This window comes from Macaca mulatta, chromosome 19, assembly GCF_049350105.2.
Source record: "Macaca mulatta isolate MMU2019108-1 chromosome 19, T2T-MMU8v2.0, whole genome shotgun sequence".
NCBI lineage: Eukaryota > Metazoa > Chordata > Mammalia > Primates > Cercopithecidae > Macaca > Macaca mulatta.
Window position 1 is genome coordinate 618,110 of NC_133424.1, and position 27,713 is coordinate 645,822.

The following is a 27,713-nucleotide window of genomic DNA, read 5'->3' on the forward strand; positions in this document are numbered from 1 at the left end:
TAAAGCAGGCTTGGGGTTTCCTTACACCTCCTGGACATCTAATTTGTCTGGCAAACATGTTTTTCTTGGGTGTAAAGGTGAAGGAGTGGGTGATTCTGGTGAAAGTGTACTAATTACTGCACTTCTGGGTCAGTGGCGCTTGGTTGAAGACACTATCTGCCCTGGATGGACATCTCTGGGATGGTGAGAACCGGTGGCTGGATGTCGCGGGGTTGCCAAGAAGATGCCAATTTTTTCCTTTTTCCTGAGTAACAACACCCTACTTTGTTTAGGGAAGCAGCACACCCAGCTGAAAATCCAATTCTCTTGTACGGCGGAGCGGCTGGTGACACAGGTCCAGATGCTGGGATGCTGATGGGGGGTCCTGGAGTGGGAGGTGTCAGGAGGCTTTCCTGACCCACAGCAGCCCTGGGCCCTTGTCCGGCCTTCTTGCCCGGGGCATGACACCTGGAGGGAAAGCAGCTTCGGGGGCCCGAGGGCCAGAAGGCAGAGTCCTGGCGTGTGAGGCAGGCCTGGGCCAGGCTCCTCGGAGGATGTCACAGACCTGCTGCCCATGCAGGGACCACCCACCTCTGAGCCCCACGCAGATTTTCCTCCATAGCCGAGTGAAATCCTGGTACAGCCAGTGAGGCAGTCAGAGGCACCTTTTGTGGAAGGAGGACAAAGCTGGAGAGAAAGAGGTTTTCCTAAAGGCACAAGGCGCTGATTCTGCGTTAGGGATAATTCCTAGGAGTGTGGTTGCTGGTGGGTGGAAAACTAGCCAGAGAATAAGTGGGAGTGGCACTTGCTGGTATTTAACTGATTCGTTCACGAATGGTCCGAACAGTTCCAGTGAAAAGAACATTTCGGACACAGAAGTTTTCATCCTGCCTGACAATGAGCATGACCGTGGGCTGTTCCATCCTTCCTGGGCGACAGTGAGAGGGTCTCAGGCCCTTCCGGCCCTGTGCTGTGCCCCATCCCAGGGTGTGTGCCCCATCCCGAATAGGCTGGAATGCCTCTGGGTGCAGCTGAGCCTCTTGAAAAGGGAAGAGACATGTGATGTGCTCTGGCTGAACAGGAAAACGAGGGAGGACAGGGAGAGGGGCCTGGAGGTGAGTAGGATGGTGAGCAACACTGGGGACAGAGGAAGTAGGGTAACACCAGGGACAGGGGGACGGAGGGTAAGGCCGGGGACAGGGGCATGGAGGGTAACGCCGGGGACAGGGGATGGAGGGTAACACCACTTCTCCAGGTGCCTTTGGGGGATGCTGCCGCCTCTCGCACCCCAGAGTGAAGTCAACAGGATTCTGTCCCGAGGAGCCCCAGAGCCTGGCAGCTGGGATTGTCGCAGTATGAACCACTGTTCACTAGCTCTGCACCCTGGGACAGGCTCCCTGGTGTTTCCACCCTGTTTTCCCATCTGGACAGTGGGACCCTGAGTGTCCCCGTCCCAGCTGCGCCCAGAGCCCTGGACTCCAGCGTGTCGTCGGCACTCATTAGCGTTTCTTTTGTTGTGGTCCGTGGACGAAGTGGCTCTCTCTTTGTGTGTTCACAGCCCTCCTGCTCACTTTACCTTCTGGGAACACTTTTTACATAGCTTCGTATGTGGGGAGGACTCGAGTGATTAATGGAATGTTTCATCAGGTGCAGTTCTTCTGTTTCCCAGTTTTGACACAACATTTGGTGAAATTTCCAGGGACTCCTGTGGTCAGCCTCACGGTTTCACTCTGTCACTTTCTAATGCAGTAGTCTTTGGGAGTCTTTTCAATTAAGCGCCATCATTTAAAAATAAGTTTTATAATATGCAGTTTCAGGTTAATTCTTTACCTTTGTGTCTCAGGCAGTACTACCTACCTGTGAGTAGTCACAAAGGTTCACGCAGTTTTCTCTAGCTGTCCCTAGCTCGTAGCTCAGCAGGTCCCTTCAGATGAGTCAGCCAGCTGTGTACCTGCATGTTCAGGATACTTGTCAGGGGCCTTCCTCAGAGCAAGACCGACGCTCACCTCATCCTTGGGACTTTGGAGCCCGCCCTGGAGAGACTCCAGCCACGTCCAAAGGGGCCGTCCGGGTCCCACAGGCTGGTGGGAGCGACTTCTGAGCCACTCCAGACCACACTTTGTGTTCCTACACCCCACAAAGCCACTTAAAGTGCCATGTTCTGGTGCTGTGTGCCTCACCAGTGTGCCACACAAGCCTGCACGGGGATCTGAGCGGGCGCTGCCTTCCTCAGGCTATGCTGGAGTTTTGGGGCAACTGGAGCACTCGTGGCTGTCATTCTCGCCACTGTCTGGGCTTCCCTAGAGGGTCTCACCTGCAGCGTGAGGACCACATCGGCAGCCACTGAGGAGCCGCCAGGTGCAGCGTTGGTCCCACTCAGTCCTTCTCGACTTTGGTGAGAGAGTAGACAGCAAAACTTCAGCTGGGAGCCCCAGGCCTTCTCTGCTTGGGGCCCTGGGACTGACATAGCACAGATCCTGCCATCCACGTGCTGGGGGCCCCGCCGTGCGGCTCCCTCCTCTGGTCAGGGGCTGCACCCTTGGGCTGTGCAGCTCCTGGTTCTCACACTCAGGGGCCCAGGGAGGGTGGTGGATGAAGAGAGAAGGAGAAGGGTGGCAGTTTGAGCCCAATTGTGTTGGCTTCATCTTCCGCCTCTTGTCCCTAAGTACATTGGCAAAGTTTTCCAGGTGAAAACTCAGAAGGGATTTTTAATGACTGGAATCTGTGAATTCCATGGAAGCCAAGTCTGTCCACCTCTTTCACCCACCTCATTTCTCCCCGTTGGGGCTGATTTTGGCAGCGTTCATAGGGGCAGGGACGGAAGGGGTGGGGGCCAGCCGTCGGCCCTGTGTCCCTCCCTTCCTCCCCTCAGTGCCACAGCATTTCGGTGTCATCCCCTTCCGTGCACGCGTCCTCATGAAAACCAAGTGCGGCTGGAGGGAGATGCCTGCGCCCACTCCCGTGACCTTCCCGGCCGGCCTGGCTGCAGCGGCCCCTCGGCAGGCATCTTTCTGGTGCTGCCTCCGTGCCCCTCCCATCACCTGATGCTCGTGTTCCTGAATCTTCACGCGTGTGCTCTGTGCAGCCACCTCACGGGCTCCCTGGGAAGGAAGACAGTGTCTCACACCGGTCAGAATGCTCTTCTCTGTCCACTGAATAGTCCAACACAGAATCATTCCTCTGTGATTATTTGTGCTTTGTTATGTAGAACTGGAATAAAGAAAAAGTGAATTTAGACATTACAGCCATCAGGTTGAAGCTTAGTAATTGCATTAGGGAATTAAATGGAAGCATTTGAGCTTCTCGAGTTCTAATTCCACATCTTCGTATCCCCATCACCCCCCATACCCAGTGTCTAACAGAGCTCTTGGTCTAGGAGTTTCTTGATAAATGCTTACTGAATTGAACTGGACTGAGCTTAACATTCCCACCCAGAGTTAGAAGCCAGTCCCTGAATAAATTGCATTTAGAATATGAGTTTGATGTTACTGTGGTAAGGGGTATCCTACACGTCATAATTCCTAGTCAATATCGGGTATTTAGTCAAATAGACTCAAGTATAAAGAAGCATAGGCCCATCTGGCAAAAGGGCAAGGCACGCTGCTTTAGGTCCAGGTCCCCAATATCAACTATGAAAATAAAACGTCAACTCCAATGACAGCCCTGTCCTCAGCTGGTCACTGTTTATGCTAACAATTACAAACAGCTTGAACTTGCTGTCCTGAGAGGCAACACACCCTCCATTCTCTCTGCAGTGTAGCTGCCTTGGTGGATGGAACATGCCCCTCCTCCCTCCCTCCCCCTATCCTTCCCTCCCCCCTCCTCTCTCCCTCCCTCTCCCCTCCTCTCTCCCTCCTTCCCCCCTCCTTCTTCCTATCTTCTCTCACCTTTCTCCCCCCACCTTCTCTCCTGGACAAGGGGCAGAAGAGAGGAGATCTCCGGAATCTTCTGCTTCATCCAAGCAGCTTGGGGGCAGCATCAACAGCTGCAATTTGGCTGCCCCAGCAGGTGCCTCAGGGCAGCCTTTCTAATGGGAATCCTGGAATCATGTCTTTCCTTAATGTGTCCTAAAGGCTGGAGGACATGAAGTGAAACAATGCTCCATGCTCAGTCCTGTGATTTTGTGTAATTATTGGACTTACTTTGAAATTAAAGTAAATGATACCCAAGGTAGAGCATGAAAAAAAAGAAAAAACAGGCTATGGTGTTTGAAAAACAAACAAAACCATTTGGTTTGTTGGTTTGTTCTTAGACCTTCACAGGCTCCTAGGTCACACGTTTCAGTTTCTTAGCAAGTGGCATTCTCTGCAGAAGCTGTGTCAGTCTCTGTTTGATGATGTCAGCCACAGCAGAAAGAAGCACTCCGTAGGCCCAGTGCTCAGCACCTTGGCGTGAGCTCCTGCCATCTTCTGTTCATGCTCATCACAGCTCTGTGCAGTGGGCATCCTCCTGATCCCTGTGGGAGGATGGAGGATGGAGGCGGAAGGGTGAGTGATGGCAGGATCACATGAGGGGTCTCTCCCGAGGTAGGGAGGGGAACTGGCCCAGGACCTTAGTGCCCATCGCATCCTTCTTCCTGCTCCTCTGCCTCTCTGTGACTGTTTGACTCAGGCTGCAGGGACAGACATGAGTATGTGCAGAGCCTGTGTGCACCCCTGGGAATGTGTGCTCATATTGGCAGGGAGGGATGTGAGTGTGTACAGAGCGTGTGTGCACACCTTGGCGGTATATGCCGGCGTTGGCAGGGACAGATGTCAGCGCGTATGGAATGTGTGTGCACACCTTGGGGATGTGTGCTGGCATTGGCAGGGACAGATGTGTACAGAGCGTGTGTGCACACCTCGGGGTGTATGCTGTCATTGGCATGGACAGACGTGAGCGTGTACAGAGCGTGTGTGCACACCTAGGGGTGTGTGCTGGTGTTGATAGGGACAGATGTGTACAGAGCGTGTGTGCACACCTGGGGGTGTGTGCTTATGATGTTTTGTAACCGGCAAATACGTGGCCTGTTGCATCGGGCGGCCCTGCGCCCATGCTGAGCCCATCAGTGGCCCTCGGGTTGGGGTCTCCATCTGCCCAGACAGCACTCGAGTGGCTTGAGGTTTCAGATTCTTTCTCTACAGATACTTGGGCTTCCTCAGGACCAAACATCAGAACCAGCCAACTGCAAACTACAAGAACGTTCAAATGCATCTTCAGTAGGAAAAACAAAAGCAATTGGAAAAATTTTCCAACGTGACCCCGTGGTTAAGCCGTTAGATACTCCAGCCAACAGATTGAGTCACTTTAAAATTCACACCAATTAAAATGGTTGTGAGAGTTGCAAAGCTTTACCGCTAAACCTTGAAATAATTGAAGCATTCTGCTCCACTTGCTTACAAACTAGAGTTGGGGATACCTTTCAGTCCAAAGTAGCAACCTTCTAAATCCAGCTTAGATGCGAGGCTCCCACTGACACAGGAAGAGACAGTGGCCCTTGATTATTCTCCTGTGTTCAGATACTGTGTCATTTCTTTCTTTCTTTTTTTTTTTTTTTGTATCCTGATCATCACTTCTGCTTTTCCAATTCAAACTAAAGGAAGGGAGTTTAGTTCTGTTTTGGAGAAGCTGTGGTTAGTAGTTTCTTTTCATGGTTTGCTTAATCTCTTAAGTCTGGTGCTTACATTACCCAAATAGACTTTTCTTTAGTACGACAGTGCCATAACCCAGGGCTTCTCCCTCCATATCTGCTCCCCAGGGGGCTCCCTAGGAATGGGCGCTGGAGATCCAGCCCCCGTCCATGTGCCATTTTCTTTGAGTCCAAGGTAGCTTTGGCTCAGAAAAGAAAAGAGGCCTCCGGGTTAGGTGCCTCTGACTGCTAGCTTGTGAAATGTTTAATGATAAGGCGACTTCCAAACTAATTTACACATTGATAGTTGTAGCTTGAAGTATCACCGCAGTCATAAGAACAAGAAACACTCCCATAAAGTAGATAAGCAGAAGAAAGCCATAGAAGTTTAATAAAGCGCAAATAAAATGGTGTTGTAAGAATGTACAGTGGGAAATGCTCTCAGTCCAGCCAGATCCAGCTGTGGCGTCAGTCCAGCTGTGGTGTCCTCCTGTAAAAACATTCAGCCACATGTGGCCCTGATCGCAATCACTACTCTGAATTGTGATCCAGAATGTTCTTGGGGGCCGATGCTGGGACTGTTCCAGCAGTTCAATCTGATTGGGCGTCACGGTGGTGATGTGCTTAGCGCGGCCAGCTGGGCTGAGTGGTGGCCACCCGTGCACTCGCCACGTGCAGCCGTTATTCTGGTGATGGGGTTGCATGCGCCCCGGCTTGTCCACCTGGGCTATTAAAGTACTGGGAACCCAACCGCGGGCGGTGCCTCCCGATATGGGAGCTGTCTTTTTTATCCAGGGCCCTGTGGCGCTGCAGAACCCTGCTGCCAGTCTGAGCTCACAAGGAGGTACCGGAGGGCTCTGCTGGGGCATGGAGGTCCCTGAGCAGGTGGTCACTTATTGCTTGTGGAGTGGTCCATGGCCTGTGAGTTTATTCTCGGGGTTTGTGTGGGCGAGGTTAAGCAGTTCACAGCTGGGCACTTACCCCTTACACAGGTGACACTAGTTAAAGTGGAATCTATATTAGCTCACACGGGAGTGTGTGAGGAGCTGGGAGGGTGGGGAGGCTTGGCCTTAGCACTAGATTCCCGGGCTCCTGACATTTCTGCGTCTTCCAGTTGAGGGGCCGTCAGAGCCGCTGTGGGTCCTGAAGACAGTGGGTGCCATATGGACCAGGGGATGCAGAAGCCTCTAGAGGCTGCGGGAGGCAAGGAGACGGTGGCTTCCCCAGAGCCAGCCCTGCCGCCACTTCGACGTTAGATGGTGGGACCTGTTTTGGACTCCAGCTTCCAGAAATGTGAGAAAATAAGTCAGAGTTTAGGGCGCTAAATTTGGGGTGATTTAGTGGAGAAATAGAAAACTAGCCCACAAATGTGCACGCATTGAAATGTGCTCTGTCCAGGTGTTCACAGTGGTGTGAGGTAGATGGCATCATGGTTCTGGGAACTGTGCAGTTTTACTGAAGGAAGGGGGCTCGCCACGCCTTTCCTCATATAACTGAAGGTATGTATGCCTGCCACACTGCCCAGGAGACAGGGACTAGAATTCTGACTTTATTTCTTATGGGAACCAAGCCACAGTCAGAACACGGTGAGGGCCGAGACGAGCTTCCTACAGCCTGAACTGGGAAGAGGAATCGCAAGTAGTTTGTCTTTTTCTACACAGACCTGTCCTTTTCAGGTTTTGTTAAGTTTTGGAAAAAGGGAGAAGCCAGGCACACCTCGGCGAGGGACAGTGTTTCTGGAGGTGGTGCGGCTTCAGCCTGAACGTGGCCGTGTGGTTGGGAGGCTCAGAAACTGCCCTCCAAGGGCACTCATCTATTCCTTATTGCAGTAATACCTCGTTTACAGAAATCCACAGAAATTACAGTGCGGGAGGCTTCTGGTCTGGATGGGTTTGTGTGGACCGAGGTCACGGGGTGTTGTCCCAAGTGCTAATCCTGATCTGGCAGAGGCTCTGTTCCCAAATAATTATTCCACAGTTTCAGAGCCTATATCTGAGTGATAGTCTTTTAACTTTGTTGCATAAAAGGAAACAAAGTATGTCTTGAGGGTCTAAAAATCCATGTGGTAATCATGGCTGTAAACTCATACCTGGGGCTTTGGGATGGAGTGAAAACCACCGTCACCTGGCGTGGACGCTGCGTGGTATTTTTAGCATGGTGGCCTGCTCGTGCCTTGAACTCTATCTGCAGTGTGAGCAACAGCTGTGCATTTGAGAAATGTGGACAGGTCAGCTTGCTCCTCCAGGGGCCTGCAGGCATCCGGGTGAGGGGCCTGGGATGAGGCCACATCAGTGGGAAGGAGCTTGGTTGTGTCAGCAGATATGTCTGCCTCTACAGGCCCGCAAGCCAGCCAGAACCCAGTTTTCCTTAGGTCATCTAATGCCAGAAAAAACCTGTTTCTTAGAGATTCTCATAATTTATATTAATGAACCATTTGACCGTACATAAAATGTTATAAATGCATGAGGCTTTACAACTTGGCAGATGTGTAACTCACATGTCGTTGTACCAAACTGTTGAAGATATTTGTTTCACTTGAAGGTTGTTAGCATTTTATGTGCAAAGCAAATGCCAGTAGCATTTTGAAGGAGTATTTTGGAATTTTAAACACAGTGGGATAGTGCTGGGTCTCTGGGATACTGGTGAGGTGGACGTGACCTCAAGCTCTTGTAGCTTGCAAGCAGGATTGCTAAATTGTCACAACTGCAGTGCTGGAAAGTCAAAGTGGATTTCTGTAAATGAGGTATTAGTGCAATAAGGAACAGGTGAGTGCCCGTGGAGGGCAGTTTCTGAGCCTCCCAGACACCCCAGGAGGAAGCGGGGGACGGGGGCAGTTACCCACCAGAACCTGGACGGTGAAGCTGGGTTTGCTGGTGGCCCTGCTTGGCAGGTCATTACATGCAATAAGAAACAGGTGAGTGCCCTTGAGAGCGGTTTCTCGGCCCCCTTCAGAACCGCAAGTGGAAGACGCTCCAAGGTGGGGGGTGGGGGTTCGGTTAATCCACAGGAGCCTGGATGGTGGAGCTGGGTTTGCTGGTGGTCCTGCGTGGCAGGTCATTACATGCAATAAGGAACACGTGACTGCCCTTGAGGGCGGTTTCTCGGCCTGCTTCGGAACTGCAAGTGGAAGACGCCCCAAAGTGAGGGGGGGCTGGTGGTCGGTTATCCAGTGGGGCCGGATTTGCTGGTGGCCGCTGCGTGGCAGGTCACGGCGTGGAGCGATGGGAGGGGAGTGGAGTGGGAATAGAGGATGCACCCTCCACAGCTACTGCTGGGAGTTGGCTCTGGTAGCAGAAGGGGCATAGATAGAGGGATTCCCATCAGGGGCAACACGACTGGGGTCCCACGTGTGGTGGATGCCGAGGTGTGGCTATATGTAATCTCAGTCTGCACAGCCGTCCTGGTGAGTGGGTTCAGTTACCTTCCCATCTCACATTTGAGAAATCTCGGGGGCTCACATCACAGCTAGGTGGGTTGGAACTAATGTCTCAGGCAGGACGTTGGCCCCAGAGCCCAGATCTTACCCGCCCCCGCTCTTTTCAGTCCACCAAGCTTGTAGAGAGGGTTGTGTGGTGGTGGGTGGCGGCTGAGAAACCAACACAGTAGAAGGCGGGGAGGAACTAAACCAGGCAGGAGACACAGGCAGTGCTTGGGAGGTCTGCACGGGGTGTGGGTGTGGGAGACACCTCTGGGCCAGTGAACCCCGTTCTGTGCTCCTGGCTTGCCCAACCTTGGCCCTCAGCCACATGCTGCGTGCTTTAGGTGAAATCTCAGTCGCTCGTGTGGTGCGGGCATCTTTTCTCCCTGGCTTTGCCTCTCTTTAAATCACGGAGTCTCAGTGGGGATGGCGGGGCGGATGGTGGTCCATGGAATTTGCCCTCCACCTCCCCATCCTTGTCCTGTCCTGTCTGGCCTGTTACCTGAATCTGTGTCTCTTCAGAGCCTGCAAATGAGTGGAGGCCACGACAGCCTCTCGCTGACCGACCTCTCAAACTTTTATTCATCAGAATAGTGTTAAATGCCCATTCCTAGGCACCCCCATTGGACTCTACGCCTGCCTAGCATGGGTACTTTGGGGGAAGGTACAGAGGATTGCTGGGCTGTTCCAGGGGGGAATTTGCATTGTTGAATGTCTATTGTGTTCCTTCCAGCACTCTACTTTCCACGCACACCTGGCATTAAACCTGGAAGACCTCTGGGTGCTGTGCTGGTGAGGAAGCCCCGGCTGGACGAGGGGCTGCTGGGGCTCGGACTTGATTCCCGGGCTGGGGGCTGGGGGCTGGGGGCTGCGGGCTTATTCTCTTCAGTGGGTCTGCTGATGAGATGCCCTGAGAAGTCCTGCTGTGCACTCAGGGGAAGGTGCAGAGACAGGCTCAGAAAAGACAGAACATGGATTTAAAAATTCCTACTGGAAAATCTTTTATGAGCAAAGTAATTTGCATCTAACTGAAGACAATCATTGCTTGAATAATTGGTTTGTTTACAAAGTTGGTCCTATGAACAGATTAAAGTTTTCATTCATGCCTTATCTATAATGTGAATAGGAGCTATTACCGCAACTTAAATTAGCTTTAAATTTCGTATCAGATTGCAGTCCAGATTACAAACGGCTGCTTGATAATCTAATTGATAAAACGGAGGAATTTAGTGCTTGGAACCCAGAGTGAAGGGATCGGAATTGCTTTGGTTTCTCAAAAGGGTGTTGACTGAGTGGTGACCTGGGGTGAAGAGAAGTGGCTAGAGTCATTACACTGGAGGAGATGATCTGCCCCCGCCTTTCTCAGCTGTCTTCTGGACAAAACAAAGGGTGATAAATGGAGAAAATTCAGCACTGAGTTCGTCTATGCCCTGAGCTTCTCATACAGTCATTAATGGGCTGTATCTGTGAAGCCTCCATACAGGCACAAAGGAATTAGGCTAGAGTAAGGCGGCCGGCAACCTCTGGCGTCTGGACCGCGTGTCACTTCCTAAAGCCCTTTTGGGTGAAATGACAGTGGCAATGTCGTTGTTCGGAGGAGTGTAATCTCACGTATGAGATGCAGATTTTAAATGATGCAGATTTTAAACACCAAAGTCAGGAAGCTTGGTGGGAGTGGCTGTCTTCCAAGTGGTTTTCTGTGCTGCCATGGATGAGGCGTGGATGTGTCATCTGTTGGTGAGATCCACTGGTGAAGGGGCTAAGCAAACCATGGAGGTCGGGGGTGTGAAGCTGCATCTCTTCTGGCATCCCAAGGAAATACATCTTGTAAAACTTGTGAATTTGACCCTGACCCTAACCCCAACCCTGAGTGTTGAAGTCTGGTGCAGTGTCTTGAGCCCTCTTCTGCATTGAGGGTGAGTGACTGTAAATGACCGATTCCTCAGTGGTGAAAGTTCAAATGTAGCTTCCCTGAGGAAGCCAGACCTCGGTCACCCGTATCTCCATTGTAAACACTGCGGCCCCTACGCGGGTGGCTGCAAGTTTCCAGGCCTTCCTTGGAGAAGCAGCCGTGAGGTGCTTGATGATTTGATAACATCAGCCACCTTCTGTCTTCTGTCTAATCACGGTACAAATGATTCTCCTACAAGGAAATGGATCTGGTTTCTTCCTGATCGTTGGAAGAAGCAGCCTGCCTAGGGACTCCACCGTCCTCTGCACTTTCACAGCGAAGCCTGTGTCTGTCTCCAAGGAGTGTCACGTGTGTCGTGGGACTCGCTTCCTTAATTCTTCCTGCTTTTGAGGGCTCCGGTAGCTCTGCCTGTTTCACCCGGGATGAGCAGCAGGTGGTCTCTGGCTACTGTGGGACTAGGGCTTGGGGGTGCATCATCACATCCGGTGGCCTGTCCAGGTGGGCATCATTGTCTTTTGCCTGTTGCCTGAGGCAGCTGTGATGCCATGGGGGTCATGCTTGTCAGGGCCAACCCAGTTCTTCCCGTGTACACCTCTCCTGCTGGAGTGCCTTTCCTTATGATGACTTGTTGAATTAACGTGGAGAATGCAGAGAGGCTCTGGGCCTCTCTCTCTCCCATTCTTACTCCCTGGAGCTGTGAAGCCCGACAAGGGAGCCCATAGCCAGAGGCTCCTTTAAATTTAATTAGAATAAAGATTTGATTACATAGCTAAACACATTTGAAAAGAACTTCACAGATTAAATTCCAGATTCAACCCTTCAGGCCCAGTGGCCACGTTTTGGGGCTCAGCAGCTGTAGGTGGCTGTTGTCTTTCTGTGTTGGCTGAGCAGATTGGGGCGTTTCCAGTTCAGCAGGCAACTCTCTTGCATGGCTCTGCCTGTGGTGAGGGCACCTAGGCTGGAGAGCCTCGTGGGGATCCCTTAGGCCTCCGGCTGCAGCCAGGCTGCACGGTTCCTGTGCCCCGGGTCCTCTGCAGGCCCAGATGGATCCCACCACAGAGCCAGCACTGCTAGACTTGGGTACTGTGTGCAGACAGCAGAGGGTCACGTCCGGGCCTTGCAGGGGCTGGGGTGACTGGCCTCCTTGGCCAGGCTTCTGTTTCCGAGTCTTCAGGGGAAATGCATCCACCATCCACCATCCACACCGTGCACCAGAGGAAAACTGCAGGCTTCTCTGTGGATGGTGAATTGAGATCATGCAGAGTGACTAGGTTTGGGCTCCTGAGCAGCGTGGAACCTGATACCTTTAGGTGGAACCTGACATGCCTCCGTGTGTACATGGCAAAGAGAATGCAGCATTGTCAGCTTGAATCCAGATGTGCTCCCGTTTTGAGGTGGAAGGTTCTGGGAGTATTGGCCATTGGTGATTGTGCTGCCGTGGAGGACTTTGAATGCAGGCACTGGTTTGGGATAACCCTGGTTTCCTGGTCCTGTATGTGGGCATCCCTGAATATCCCGGACTGGAGGAAGGCAGGGCAGATGGGAGGGTGACAAGAGGTGTCAGGTGTTTCCAGCTTTGGGGACTGATGCCATCAGATGGCCGAGATCAGGATGGTGGTGGCCAGGGACCAAAGCAGGGGTGCGTGGAAATGCCATGTTCCTCGGAGCATGGGGAGGACCTCTTGAACTCTATTCCTGGGCAACAGTTCTTCCATTCTCAGGAATCTGTGCCATTGTAATTGAGTAGCAAATTCTGTAATTGCTCTAATTACTTACTGTTAAGTCCCCATGCCAATTACCATAAATTAGCAACAGTGATAACAGTTTGCCTGGTCAAACCTTACCAAGAAAAACCAGTGGACCTAGTTTTAGTTGCCTCCAGTTCCCTCCAAATCAGATTCCTTAGCGGCTTGTGTCCCCACACTTGCTGCAGTTCCTCCTGGGCCTGGCAGGCACATTCCAGACATTCACATCTCAGCTCAGATGCAGGCGTGCACATTATTTATAGAAAATGGCACTGCGCTGTGATCGGCTTGAGCTGACGTTCTCTAGGTGGGAGGTGGAGGTTCAAAAGTTCTAATGGGATGAAATTAGAAATATGAATTTTAAAAATTCACGTGTTATGAACTCTGTTCAGTGATTTTCTCTGAAATGAGAGACTATTTGCAGATGAGGCAGTCAGCCTGCAGCTCTCCTTAAATCTGTCCTAGACCTCGATGCCGTCCTTCGGCCTCTTCCTGGGTGTGGGGTGCTCTGCTTGAAGCAAAACCAAAGGAAAGAACGTGGTCTGCATCACTACTGCAGCCAGCTCAACGCGCACACCCACTAGGAGGGGCGTTTGCTCACTTAACATTTTAAATGCATTTAACATTCAACCAGCAAGTCAGCCAGTGCTTTCTGTAAGCAAGCTGCCTGGCTCATGGGAACCTGACACTTGACTTTTTGGAAGAGAGTACTTGCTTCTGTGGAGTCTCAATATTTGTCTCATTTCTTGAGACTCTGCTGAAAGTGATGAACGTGACTAATTAGGACTTTTTTTTTTTTTTTTTTTTTTTTTTTTTTTTTTTTTTTGTAAATTGGGCCACAGAGCTCTCTAGGCAGAGTCAGGGGAGTAAACGGCTGTGAAAGATGCCGCCTGATGTGAGCCACGGCCAGGCACTTTGGAACCTGGGATCCCATCTCCAGCCTTTCAAAGGACACAGACGAATATAAAATGCAGATGGGAGAGTTCATAATTTGGGCATCTCTGTTCTTTTGAAATCAAAGTGCAAAGAAAAAGTTTTGCCCATACTTGTTTTTCTCCTGAGGTTTTAAGATTTTCTTAACTGCTTTTCTCTTCCCCCAATCCTTGAGGAAGTTCTATCTTCATATCTTCTTAAAAGATATGGTTAAATTCAACACTGAAATATAAAAACATGCTTTCATATTTTTCTTTAAACTGAGGTATCTGACATTGGTGAAGAACTAACTGGGAGTATTGGTTTATTTTTATTTTTTTGAGACAGTCTTGCTGTGTTGCCCAGGCTGGAATGCAGTGGCACGATCTTGGCTCACTGCAGCCTCACCTCTTGGTTCACGCCATTCTCCTGCCTCAGCCTCCTGAGTAGCTGGGATTATAAGTGCCTGCCACCATGGCTGGTTCATTTTTGTATTAGTAGAGACGGGGTTTCAACATGTTGGCCAGGCTGGTCTTGAACTCCTGACCTCAGGTGATTCGCTCACCTTGGCCTCCCAAAGTGCTGGGATTACAGGCACGAGCCACCACACTCGGCCTGGGATATTCTTGATTATAATTGTAACATATCCCTTTAATAAAAACAAAACAGAACAACAACAACAAAACAGCTGTCTGAAAAGTCTCGAAATTAAAGAGCTCACTTGGACAGGGATTTGGACACCAGTTGAATGGCCCAGCACACCATAGTTACATGGGCCACTCGGCCTGTTAGGTCCTTAGGGTATTTGAAGTCATATGGATATTTGCATTTCTGCCTCTGGATATCGTGTTAGTATTCGGCTAGTGTTTGAGGGCCAGGCTCAGATCCGGGAAAACAAGAGCCCCTGCCCTCACGGCACTTCTCTTCCATGTGTGTGTGTCAGGAAAATAGAAAGCATAAGATATTTTTTTCAATGAGCTGGGAAGATGGAAAAACAAGCTTAAGATGTTTACTTGTTCAGAAGAAGGGAAGTGCAAGGAACACTCAGCTTTGTTGCTGCTGAAGGAGGCCCCTGGTGGAGGCTGTTTCAGAGGTGGGGTTTCTCTGAGAAAGGTGGTAAGAGGCAAATAGGATGCCCCATCTGGTTTGCCAGAGGTGGGGAAAGTTAGTATCCCCAAAACAGCTTCAGCATTCTGGCAAAGCTTTGGAAAACCAGCTACGGTGTAGGACCTTGTTGGCCGCTGGGTAGAAGGAAAACATTGCTGGTCCTGAGGACTGTACTGTTGTTCCACTGCTATAAAGAACTATCTGAGGCTGGGTAATAAGGAAAAAAATGTTTAATCGGCATACAGTTCTGTGGGTTGTACAGGCTTCTACATCTGGGGAAACTTACAATCAGAGTGGAAGGTGAAGGGGAGGCCGGCATGTCTTCACATGGCTGGAAGGGGAGAGAGAGTGAAGGGGAAGGTGCCATGCACTTCCAAACAACCAGATCTCAGGAGAACGATCATGAGGACAGCACTTGGGGGATTGTGCTAAACCATTAGAAACCACCCCCATAAGTCAATCACCTCCCACCAGGGCTCACCTCCAACATAGGGTTAGAGTTCAGCATGAGATTTGGGTGGGGACACACAGCCACACCATGTCAGGCTTCCCATTCTTCTCCTGCACGTGCTTCGCAAATGGTTCTGTCATTGGTTTTTGTTTCTGTTGATACATGATATACGTACATATTTTCAGAGTGCATGTGATACCTTGATTCACCCCTATATTGATGAAATCTGTGTACTTGGGATGTCTTTCACTTTAAATAGTTTCTTTTCCTTGTGCTGGTTATGTTAAGTTATTCTCTCCTAGCTGTTTTGAAATACACAGTAGATGACCCACTGCCATCCCCCTGCTGATTTATCAATAGTAGGTCTCGTGTTCCCATTAGGCTGTGTGTTTGTGCACATTACCAGCCTCTGCCCATCCTGCTTATGAGTGGGCTCTGCTGGGCCCTGTTGACCACCTACTTTTGGCCTCCATGAGATCTGCTCTCAGCTCCTGCTTATGAGTGAGAACATGCGCTGTTTCCTTGCTTGACTCGTTTGCTTAACGTAATGTCCTCCAACTCCATCCATGCTGCCGCGGATGACAGGGCTCTCCGCTGTGTGGTGGAGTATTGCTCCTGTGTGTGTTCGGGCCACGTTCCCTTCATCCCCTGTTGACGGGCACTCAGGTGATTCCAGACCTTGGCTACTGTGGATGGAAGCTGAGAGCAGTCACTGGCTTTATACTCGGGGGACGTGAGCCACTTTGATGTTCTCAAGCAGCCTATCCCCAAAGCCCTCCGTAGAATGCCGCATTCGTTTGTACTCATGGCTTCTTCCACTAGGATGAACAGCTGGGAAGGGGCTTTGAGTGAATGCTTGGGTTTCTGTCTTTAATTGGTACCCAGCTACACTGGCCAAGTAGGGGTCCCAGTGGCCCTGGACACTACCTCACATAAGGTCCAAAGATGCAGTTAGGTTCTTTTTTTAACTTAAAAAAAAAATGCTTTTGACCTGGGTAAGCTATGGCATTATCAGTTAGAGTTTTTCATATTGGAAAGGTGTATATTTTATTTTCTAAGAAGGAAAGAAATCCAGTTAAATACTCTAACCACAGATTAAATCATGTCAAGGAAAGAGGTACTATTTTGGGGGAAAATTACCCCTTCATGTCAAAGATCAAGGAGATGACTTACATTGTTTAATTGAGTTAATTATGAAATCTTAAGTGGTTTTAAGAAGATGAGCTGTGGATCCTACAAGACATGAGACTGATACTGATTTAATGTTAGTCAGCCCTGACAGAATGTGGCTAATATTTAAAGCTTGCTCCAGTATTGCTTGATAGATTGTAAGTTAATGTAAAGATCTGTTTGATGCTTTTATTTTACAAAATATTATTGAGAAAAAGTTTGACAGCCAAGGAACGGCCTTCAACCAATTTCTTCCTAATTTCTATCACCAGAAAATTTTGTCCTGTTAATTCCAGAATTTACTTTTGGAAAGTTCCCGTAAGGAGAGCAGAGGTATTGGTGGTTGAATGGTGACTTGAATTTAGGTGAAGATCGTTAAATATTTCATAGTCATGTTTGTCTTGGTGGTTTTAGCAATTTTATATTAAACTTAGAACTGTGAGTCAAACCAAATCTGTTCTTTTGCTTTTGTGATACTCCTTTGTATGACTATACTGGTAAAGAATGATAAAATGTGTATTGGGTATTTTTTCTGTGTAGATATTAGGATTTTTAGGGGAACAAATTAATCATTCTTCTAATATACACTGTGCTGTGTGTTGGGTCCTTTGTATATTAGTTGAATCACTCTAATGAGGACCACTTGAAAGTCTGTTTCTATAGCAGATCTTTTATATGTTGACTTGTGTTATGCAAAATCCTTCATCCTCTAAGAAGACTAAGCAATGGGTTGGAGGAGAGATTTAATCACCCATTAGGTCTATTCCGAATGCCCAGAATTGAATGCAAGTACTAATTATGTTTTTGAAGTGGTGTGTGTGTGTATGGGTGTGTGTAGTGGACTCCTTTTTAGGTCATGGGAGGGAGGTAAAGCGAAGATGAGATTTGCTGATGAACATTTGTGCACATGCTAGTGGAGAAGTCATATGACTTGACTGCACCTGCGTACTCTGATTTTGCTTTCGTTAGTGTCCGTAGCCACAAGCCTCAACTGCCTCTGGGACCCACCCTGAGGGGCTGTGGTGAGGGTTATTATAGAGTCGTGCGTCTTAGTGAAGGGCACAAACGGCCTTGTGGGCCTACTTTGGCTTTGTTTGAACGTCTAGATTGTTAAACTAAGTTTAACATTTTGAGGATTATAAATTGTGATTCTTGTCTAAGAAGAGGTTTCTGTTGTCTCTGAAGACAGGAGCCCCAATACAGAGGGTCCCTGGCTCCCAATTGTTACATATCTGATTTTTTTTTTCAACCTTGTGATGGTGTGAACTAGTCACACTCAGTGCATTGTTTGGCCCAAGATGGGCTGCCTCTGGATGAACCCGTTGTAAGTTGAAACTATGATGTCAAATGCACTTTCTATTTAGGATATTTTCAGCTTACGCTGGGTTTATTGGAACAGTTTCATCCCATGGTAAGTCAGGGAGCATATGTGCTCATAAAAGTGGAGACGATCTCATAGATACCGTGAGATATAATGTCTCTGATGTTATAGAGATACGATGAAAACAATCAAGTGGGACTTGGAAGCCTTGGAGGGACTCACATGGGCGGCTCCTGGAATGCAATCTTGAGCGCCACTGGCTTCTGGATGTGACATCTGTACCTTCTGCTTAGCCCAGTGTGTTATCGGCTGCTCTCGAGGGCAGAGAGGTCCAGCGTTCCTGTGTTTAGGTATTTGAGCTGCCTTAAGAGGCTAGGTCAATTCTCACTGGTGTCTTCAGGGCTTTAGGCCTTCTGAACAAGCAGGAGGAAGCACGACTTTGTAGAGCTTTGGAAATCTCAACGGACTTCAGGGCCATCCCCTTTGGCAGGAGAGAGCCCCACTGGAGGCGAGCAGGGTGCCGAGCGGGCCTCTGCTGGGCCCAGGCATGTACGGACGTTGTGAGGGCCACAGGACACAGATCGGTCTTGGTTCACAACTGGCGTCGATGGCCACGCAGCATTTCTGCCAGGTACATGAGTGCGGGGACTTGGGTTTTGGGGTGTGCGTCCTGGTTGCCTAGTTGCTTGGAAGACCCCCATTCAGACCCCAGCCTGAGTCACCGTGACAGGCCTCCTGCTTCACACGCCAGACGGAAGCCGTGGCGTCGGTCACTGACGTCCACCGGGTGTCAGATGTGCGTATGTATCTTCCTTGGTCTCGGGATGTGTCTTGTTTTGAGGTTATAGTAAACGTTCTTTACAAGGGGTTTTGGATTTTTTATGTTTGCAAGGAGGCAGCAGGGAGTGCTTGAGCAATGAGATCCCCTTTCCAACCAATACAATTTCAGATCCCAGCAGGTAATTAAGGCAGCGGAGCTGTGGGATCACCTTTGCAACCAATGAGAATTCAGATCCCAGGAGGTAATGACGGCAGCGGGGCGGGTGGCAGAACCCTGAACTGTGGCTGTTTCTGGTGTCTTGCCCCGCGGACAGAGCGTGCTGGGGCCTCCGTGGTCCTCTGTGGGGTGAGTGGAGCGCATGAGCTGGGTGCTGCTGGGCCCTGGCTGGCTCCCCAGCCCGGGGTTTATGCAGGACTCGTTAGACAACTTGGAACCCAGAAAGCAGCACGAGGAGAACGGGATTGTGCCTTTCTGGATCCTTGGTGCTTCCCAGTCTCAGACACTGAGTAGGCTCTGAGGGGTCTCGCCGGGAAGACTTGCACAGTCGGCCCCCAGGATGGAGTGGGGCTGCAGCGGGTCTTGCAGGAGCTGGAAGTGGGGGTGAGTGTCTCGCAAGCGGGACCTTTCAAGTGGGCCCAGCAGGATGCATCTGTGGAAATGGTGCCACCTAACGCAGGGCTGCGGCCAGCAGGACCTGAAAGGCTACAGCGGGCTGTGTTTCTGCTCTCTCTCGAGTCTCTGCACGGTTTTCCTTGGTTTTTGTCTGTTTGGAGGACGCTTCCCCCTTTCTTGCGCTTACCTAGCCCTCTGAGCTTCTTTGTTGAGTATGACAGCCCTGAGAAGGCATTTTTATCGCATAATTGTGTTATCCTGGTGGCTGGATAAATGACCTGCAAATGTGGGTGACTCAGTAGCTCTGAGGGTGTTCAATATCCAAGACAGAGGTGGGAAGGAAATGTTCAGGCAGGCATCAGAGGATCTGTTCTCTGCTTTACACTGGGGCCCTGGTTTGCTGACAGTCTTCACACTCGATCCAAAATGGGGGATAATGAAGTCTCACGGATTCGGCTTCAGCTGAGAGCTGCCTCTAGCACAGTCTTGTGTGAGTAACAGTTTCTATGTTTGGTGCGAAGGGCGGGCGTCAGTCAGTTGATCTTATTTGTGGTGGTGCTTATGGTGGGTTTTCCGTAAGGAATGTAGACTTTATTAGCTTTGGCAAGGGAATCCTGAGTGATAAATTGGAAGAATGTCTCAGGAAATTCTGGAACCTGCAGTGAATCTGGAATCTGTATGAAATTGAGATTTGGATTCTCACGATTTCCTAATGCTACCCCGAAACCCAGTAGTTGAGAGAGTCGTAGAGCTTCGGTTGTGCTGCCCCGGTTCCCCATTTTAAAAGGAACACGTTGCTTTCCTCTAGAATGTTCTGAGCTCTGAGTGCTGCCGGTAGAGTGACCAGCTCTCTGCATCAGAGGGGAAGCCAGGGCTGCGTTCACGGCGTCGCGGCAGCCGGGAGCTGACCCTGGACTTCAGGCACGTGTGATGCTGACCATTTTCTGTAAACTCCAAGGGTGTAGTGGTCTCCTTGGCCGTTTACAGTCTTCTGAAGCTTTTGATGTGTCTGCACTTTGTAGATTTTTCAGAAGTAGACAGCCTTTTCCCACACCCTTGGGCTGAGTTTCGTCAGAGGCTGGTGTGTGGGAAGCACCACACCCACATTCTGACAGGGAAGACTCTGGTGCCCAACTGAGGTCAGAGTGGAAATTTGTTCTTCCTTCCCTCCAGTCTGGTCCAGCTGCTCCCTGCTTGGCCAGAAGAAAATCATGCTTATTCAAGTCGTAGGCAAACCCCCGAAGTCAAACATTTGTCTTTTTTTTTTTTTTGAGACGGAGTCTCTCTCTGTCACCCAGGCTGGAGTGCAGTGGCCGGATCTCAGCTCACTGCAAGCTCCGCCTCCCGGGTTTACGCCATTCTCCGGCCTCAGCCTCCCGAGTAGCTGGGACTACAGGCGCCCGCCACCTCGCCCGGCTAGTTTTTTGTATTTCTTAATAGAGACGGGGTTTCACCGTGTTAGCCAGGATGGTCTCGATCTCCTGACCTCGTGATCCGCCCGTCTCGGCCTCCCAAAGTGCTGGGATTACAGGCTTGAGCCACCGCGCCCGGCCTTGTCTTTTTTCTTTAATATGCCCATTTAGTTTATATGGAATGATAGCTAGAAAAATGCCTTTTAGGGGAAAATTAATTTCCTTAATTACAGAGAACTTTTTGGATAAAAATCAGGAGGCTATTTTGTAATAAGATCTAGTTAAATACTACAGTGGAAAGCTCCTTATATTTGATCTTACACTTGGGCCCTGTGTGCGTGTCCGCATGCTCGTGCTCATGACGCCAGGCGCAGATGTGAACTACGGGCACAGTACATACTTTCTGGTTGCTTCTTTGAACGTCTTATTGCTTGACCTCTCCGACTCAAATGTTGAGTTATGTTGATTCTGTTCAGAATGTTTATCCCTCCGTCTAGGGTCCAGTCGTCTTTCAGGGAGGAACCGTCTTCCTCATCTCTGTCTCCTACAGTATTGTATATTTAATAGTCAAATATTTATAGGTTACATGGGTGACTGATCTGTTCATTAGGAGGAAAACAATGCCAATTTTCACATCATTAGAATGGACTTGTTAAATGATTGTTAGTATAATGAAGTTTCCATGGCAAAAGAGGCTTTGCAGATGTGAGTGTAACGGACAGTGAGATGGGAGAGGACCCTGGGTTGTCCAGGTGGGTCCAGTGTCTTCACATGTGCCTTTTGAGACGGCAGTACGAGGGTCTGCCTCAGAGGAGGAGACCTGAGGACGAGATAGAGGCCAGAGGGCTGTGGGGGTGAGGGCGAGTGTGGGGCAGGGGCAGGGTCCGGAGGGGTGCAGGGCTGAGGCCGGGGCAGTGGTAGGAGGGGTGTGGGGCTGTGAGTCAAGCTGCATGGTGGCTTCTATGAATTGGGAGACTCCAGGCAGGAATACAAGCTACTGACCCCTTGACTTCAGCCCTGGGACTCCTGACTTCCAGGGCTGAGAGGAGGTTTGCATTTGTGGTAATTTGTTGCAGCAGCAATAGGAAGCTAATGCATTGTATCTGTTCTTCACCTCCAAACCTTTGAAAAGTGACCCTGTTGTATCGGCCTTTTGTGTGCCCTAAATTCTAATGAGATGGTTTGTAGGAAATAATGGACACAAACGATGGCAGAACACAAAGTTGGACAGAAGCAGTGTCTTCTGTGGTTCTGTAGTTTGGGTCTGGGAAGTTAGATTTCGGTCAGAGTGTGTGGTCTTGTTCAGCGTATACCTGGAGTACTTGTTCAGAGCTCCTGGGGGAGTGGTCTTTAACACTGTTAGGATTAAAACTCCAAGCACATCAGGGCCAGAGTTCCTGAGTCAGTGTTAGGCGACCTTTGAATAAGAGTTGGCATGTAGAGTCTGCCCACTTTACTAGTATGAAGCAGCAAAATCTTTTTTTTTTTTTATTTTTTGAGATGGAGTCTCGTTCTGTCACCCAGACTGGAGTGCAGTGGCGAGGCCTCGGCTCACTGCAACCTCCGCCGCCTGTGCTCAAGTGAGTCTCCTGCTTCAGCCTCCAAATTGCATGATTTATTTTCCTGTTTTATATACTTAGTATGTGAAAACTCTGCAAACTTTATTAATACAAATGACATGCCAGAACTTAGGAGAATCTGGTATTTTCCCATGCAAATTAGTAGTGATGTGGAATTCCTGGGCTGATTTGGTTTTATAAGACATGGGGCAGATTCTTTGCCTTATTTCTGTGGAACTAACAATTGTTAATCACCCAGCACTCTTACCTCCCCCAACAGCTCAGGTGAGGGGGGTGTTACCCCCACTGTCGTGATGAGAGGCAGGAGACTGAGGCTTAGATGAGCAGGTGACACATTACTGTCCAGCCCCACCCACCCTGTAGTTTCCTGCCATGGCTCAGCTGTCTTCCTGCAAGAAAGGACAGACACCCTGGTGCTGGGTAGAATTCCTTGTGAACCCCTTTCCATCCTCCAGGGAGTTCTTGCTTTACAGTGGTGGCTCATGGGGAGTCCTCTGGCCCACTGAGAAAGTGACTCATGTTGTGACATTACTGTCTCTGTCCGGCTGCTGTCGATTGGGTGATTTGTAAAGAGACATTTATTGCTCACAGCTCTGGAAGCTGGAAAGTCCAAGGTCAAGGCAGTCCAAGGTCAAGGCACCTGCACATCTGGTGCCCCAGGGCCTGTGGCTCACAGACGGCAGCATCTCAACAGGTGTTGCGTGGCAGCGGTCGTCTCGTCAGAACTCACGTGGTGGAGGAGCAGGAGGGCTCCTCTAGGCCTCCCAACAAGGACACCAACCCCAGTCCTGAGAGCAGGACTTCCCAAAGGCCCCACCTCTTAATGTATCCCTTCGGAGATGGTTTCAGCATGAGGTTTTGGGGACATTCAGGCCAGAGCCATTGCTCTGCTGTGGTGTTAGGGCTGCATGGCATCATTACTGCAGCAGAGCCACAGCTTCTTATCTGCATTTGCTGCAGGAGGAAGACGCAGGTGCCTGTGCAAGTTGGGGTTCGGTGCAAGAAGTGGAGACTCTGGGAATCTTAGCAGGAGGAACTTAAGGGCTTTGAGAACTGACACTTTAGGACTGTAGTTTTCTTCAGACTGTAAAAACCTTGGTGTGTGACAATACTGAACATTGCCTGAGCCCTGTGATCCTGTAAAACAGTGATTGTTAAGACATTCCCCCTCCCCACAACTGCGCCCCCACTTTTACTGCAAGAAGCCCCTTCCCATGTGGCTTAGGCTGACTGGCGGATGACCGTTTACCGAGGACAAGACCAGATACAGGCCTTCAAACCCCCCTTCTCTGCCTTATAAGTGATTAGCTAAACTGCCTGTTCCCACTGATCAATCACTTCCCACCTTGAAATGGTTCTTCGTGGTGCAGTTGCGACTAGGGGGGTGGACTTGTCTTTGACTGTCGCCTTCCACAGAGGACAGTTAGGGTGGGCAGGAAAGAATTCTCTGCTACAGGTCTGCATTCCTGGCTGTTTCCAGAAGTGGGAATTCTGGTGCCGTGGAGTCTGCGAATGGATTTCTAGTGTCCCAGCTTCAGGTGGAGTTGAAATTGAGTGAGGCAACCCACCACACCCATCTGGAGCCAGGAACTAGAGCCATTTTTAAAGTGGCAGTTTCTCCATAAGATTACCCAAAAAATGCGCTCAGCACGTTTCTTTCTTTCTCATATGCATTTGGCCATCTAAAATGGGAATGGTGGTTTTTTGGAGCATGGATGTAGTTTTAAATTTTGAGTATTGTAAACCTTAATGTAGCTTCTTAAAATGTTTGCCTGATTATCTGGAGATTTACTAAACCTTTGGAGTGGTAATAATGAGTTGATCTATATGACTTTGCTTTCTATGATGCAATGAAAGTACTCTAATTAAAACCTCTGCAGTTGGGTCAGCAGGCGATTGGCCAAAACAAATTCTGCTTTTTGGGTTTCTTTAACCAAACAAGGGAGTAGAGTGTAGGCTGAAGTGGCAAATTCATTTCAGAGCACGCCAGAGCCCTCAATGATTCAGCAGCCTTCTCAGGTGAACGTGTAACGTGCCGTGAGTCTTGGCAAGCCTGGCTACTGAAGTGTGCACGTGACACCACAGAGCCACACCTAGGAAGATGTGGTTTCTGTAACAAGCTTTGGAAAACCAAAGTTCAACTAAATTATCCAACTTTGTTACAGAAAAAGCTTAGACCAGATGGCCAAAGACCTGATTGTTTCATGGTTGAGACATGGTTATAAAATCGCCCTTACTTGGTGCCAATCAGTGTTGGTCCACAGTGATACTCCTCCAACCTCACTGAAGAGTTTGGAGACTGATATGAGACTGTGAAAATCTCCTTAAGGTGAAAAGGGCTCTGGGGCACCCGGGAATATCCGCACACCCGTGGCCATTCCCCTATAAGGTGGAGAGGACGGCTGGGTCACGCGGGAGCATCAGCACACCCGTGGCCATCCTCTTTAAGACGGAAAGGGCTGCTGGGGTGCCCCGCAATATCTGCACACCCGCGGCCATTGTGGCTGTCCCCCTTTCTGCTCAGTCACCTCTGTGTTCCCGCATTCAGGCTTTGGGACACTCATGAACAGCTCATCCCCTGGGCTGGTGAGGAAGGAGTGGGAGGTTGTTCTGAGGCTCTGTCACTGTCTGCCCTGTCATGAGCTGGGCAAGGCAGTGGCAGTGACCCTGGAGGAGTCTGGTCAGTGAGGGCTCCGGCAGGAAGTGCTGAGGCTTGAGGTGACTCTGCCAGTCGTAACCAAATGTCTTCCCTCTTATTTCCATGATTCCTTCTAGTTCTGCACCTTGCACTGCAGAGTCTCTGTGTATCTATAAATACACATGAGTTACGATACAGGTGTCTCTTTCCCCTCTGTCTGCGGCTGGGCCCAGGGAGTGAAGTGCAAGACCCCCTTACTGCTGGATGCCCACCAGCACGAGGCACTGCCTGCCCTGCTGACGAATGCCTACAGCGAGTCCTGGAAGCCGCCTCCTGAGCACCTGGCCTGTTGACGGTGTATACGGGAGACAACGGAGCTCCCCTTGCCCCACCCTGAGCAGAGACTGGGGAGGCGGCGGCAGCACTGCCCCCATGGTGCATCCTTGGTGCATGGAGGAAAGTCTGTTCATGCTTAAAACACAGCCCATCCTCTCAAAAGCAGGATGACAACCCCATTTACTTCTGGAATCTTAAAAACGGGCCCGTCTCTTTGAGAGAAGAACATGGCATGTATGTGTGTACCTCCTTTGTTTTTTTTTTTTTTGAGACAGTTTCCCTCTGTCACCCAGGCTGGAGTGCGGTGGTGAGATCTCAGCTCACTGCAAGCTCTGGCTCCCGGGTTCATGCAATTCTCCACCCTCAGCCTCCCAAGTAGCTGGGACTACAGGCACCCGCCACCACGCCTGGCTAATTGTTTGTATTTTTAGTAGAGACGGGGTTTCACCGTGTTAGCCAGGATGGTCTCGGTTTCCTGACCTCGTGATCTGCCAACCTCGGCCTCCCAAAGTGCTGGGATTATAGGTGTGAGCCACCACGCCGGGCCGTATGTGTGTACCTCTTTACAAGTCTTGCCTGACCTTCGCATTTAAAAATTACTGAAAAACTTAAGGATGTAACTGACAAGAACTTTATAGGTTTCTCCAAGTAAAAATTTGGAAAAGTTAAGTGAACCCATGATGTGTTTTATTTCTATGAGTCCCACACTTGGATTTTTAAATGTGGGCAAAACATCTGTATGTTCTTCAGCCTGATTTCCGTGGAATCGTGAATGAAACGTGCTGAAGTTGCCGTGCGGATTTTGTTATGTGGCGGTGACAAGTGGGGCTGGTCATTAAACAACTGGAGGAACCCTGTCCTTTCTGTGCTCCTGTTGGACACTAGGCACGTGCTTGGGTGTTTTCTGTGTGTGTGGACAAGATGACGACAGAATTTCCAGATTCACACGGTGGTATCTTCTCCCTTTTCTGTTAAAACGTGTCTTCTGCTGCTTCTACATAGACCAAGTGTTTCTTTCTCTCGCCTGTCTACATAAACGCTGTTTAACAAAAACCGTATTGTAGACATGTGAAGCTGAATTCCACATGATCAAGCAGATAGAGATGACTGAGTATACTGTTTTGTGGAAGGAAGGTTTAAAATGATTTTTAGCTTTTTCCCTGAAATAGGGAATACTTTTAACTTTTTCCCTGAGATAGGGAATAATGAAATGGGAAAATAATTAAATTTTCCCATGTAATTGTTAGATTATATTTAATTATTAGATTATTCATGTATTGCAAGGGAAAAAGGAACTAGATCACCCCATGTACCCAAATGAAAATTTAAAGGGTATGGGCGAGTTCATTTGAACTCCTTTAATTTGTTTTTGTTTGTTTGTTTTTGACAGTCTCACTCTGTTTCTCAGGCTGGGTGCAGTAGTGCAATGACAGCTCACTGCAACCCCAACGTTCTAGGCTCAAGTGATTCTCCTGCGTCAGCCTCCCCAACTGCTGGGATTTACAGGCGTTAACCACCACACACAGCTTATCACCTCTTGGAGACTAGCTTTGAGTTTGGGCATTCACTGAACTATATTTTAGTTAATTCTCAAAGTTTGTCACTGTTTATCTTTAATTTGCTAAAAATCTACATGTATTGTAAAATGCGTTACATTTCCTTAGCATTCACGGATTCCCTGTTAGTGGGGCAGAGACACAGAAGGGCAGAAGGCGTTCGGACATCATCAGGGTTGCAGTTGAGTCCTTGCCCCGAACACACTGGAGCTCTGGGCTCTGTGGTCCCACGGGGGTCCTCTGTCCACTGAGGGGGCCGGGTTACCTGGAAGGTCCCTCCAGCCTCTGCAATTTTGCCCTTTTCAGGTTAACATCTCATCATTGTCCTGGACAGCACTGCCTTTCGTTCACTGATCCACGAGTGAACAGCTGGTCAGTGGCCAGTGCTGCTTCCTTCAGCTGGGAGGTGGTGATGTGATAACACTTCCGTGGAATTTGGTTCTTGGTGTATTAAGGGTTCAGTTGTATGTTTATTTTTAATCTGCACCTCTGAATTGGTCTTTTGATTGCAAAGAGATTGCTTACTGGATTTGTTTCTGAATATTTGGTGGATAACAGGAGAACCTTGCTTATCTGTGTGTTCATTTAGTGTGTTTTTGCCAGGCATTTATATGGTTGTGTTAGCCCTCAGCCCACTTTCTGTGTGTGGTGGAGTCATTGAAATCATTTATGTGAAGTCTCTCCTCTTTTAAGGCCAGAGGACGTGGGGTGGTGTCTCCCTAAACTAGGGGGAAATGGCATTGTTCTGCCCTCCTCCCTGGGAATGCTGGTGTTTCCAGGTCTCTGAACTTGGCTCCCACACTGGGAGAGTAGCTGTGGCTTCTGGAGCCCGTTTTGTGCGGGACTGACTCCTTCACTTGCTTTATTCCCCACTGTCTTTGCTGCTTGATGACGCAGGGATGAGGGAGTTGGGCCCAGGGGCCTTGCCTGTGCCTGAAGGGCCCGATGCAGAAAACTCCTCATGGGAAGGATGTTCCTTGAGGGCAGCTTTTGGAGTGTTTTCCTACTTTTAACTGAGAAGCAGCTATTCACATGGTTCTATTCTGCTGGTGTGTTTCAAAATAACTGGTGTAGAGTTGTGAAGATGTCCGAGACACCCATGATCCACTCCGGGCCAGTGCAGGACATTGAGCTCAGAATCCTTCAGACCATTCAGATGCCAAAGATTCTTGCTT

The 27,713-nt window shown here is 49.6% G+C and overlaps 1 protein-coding gene and 1 long non-coding RNA gene across 2 annotated transcripts in view; both read left to right on the top strand.

The window, feature by feature from the left end:
• LOC106995887 (disco-interacting protein 2 homolog C-like) overlaps positions 1–27,713 on the top strand; it is a 202,880-nt gene that overhangs the window by 54,751 nt on the left and 120,416 nt on the right. The window lies entirely within an intron of this gene.
• LOC144336965 (uncharacterized) lies at positions 6,985–25,989 on the top strand. The gene is made up of 2 exons (XR_013409435.1): positions 6,985–7,086; positions 24,784–25,989. It is a non-coding gene; the product is annotated as an uncharacterized LOC144336965 (long non-coding RNA).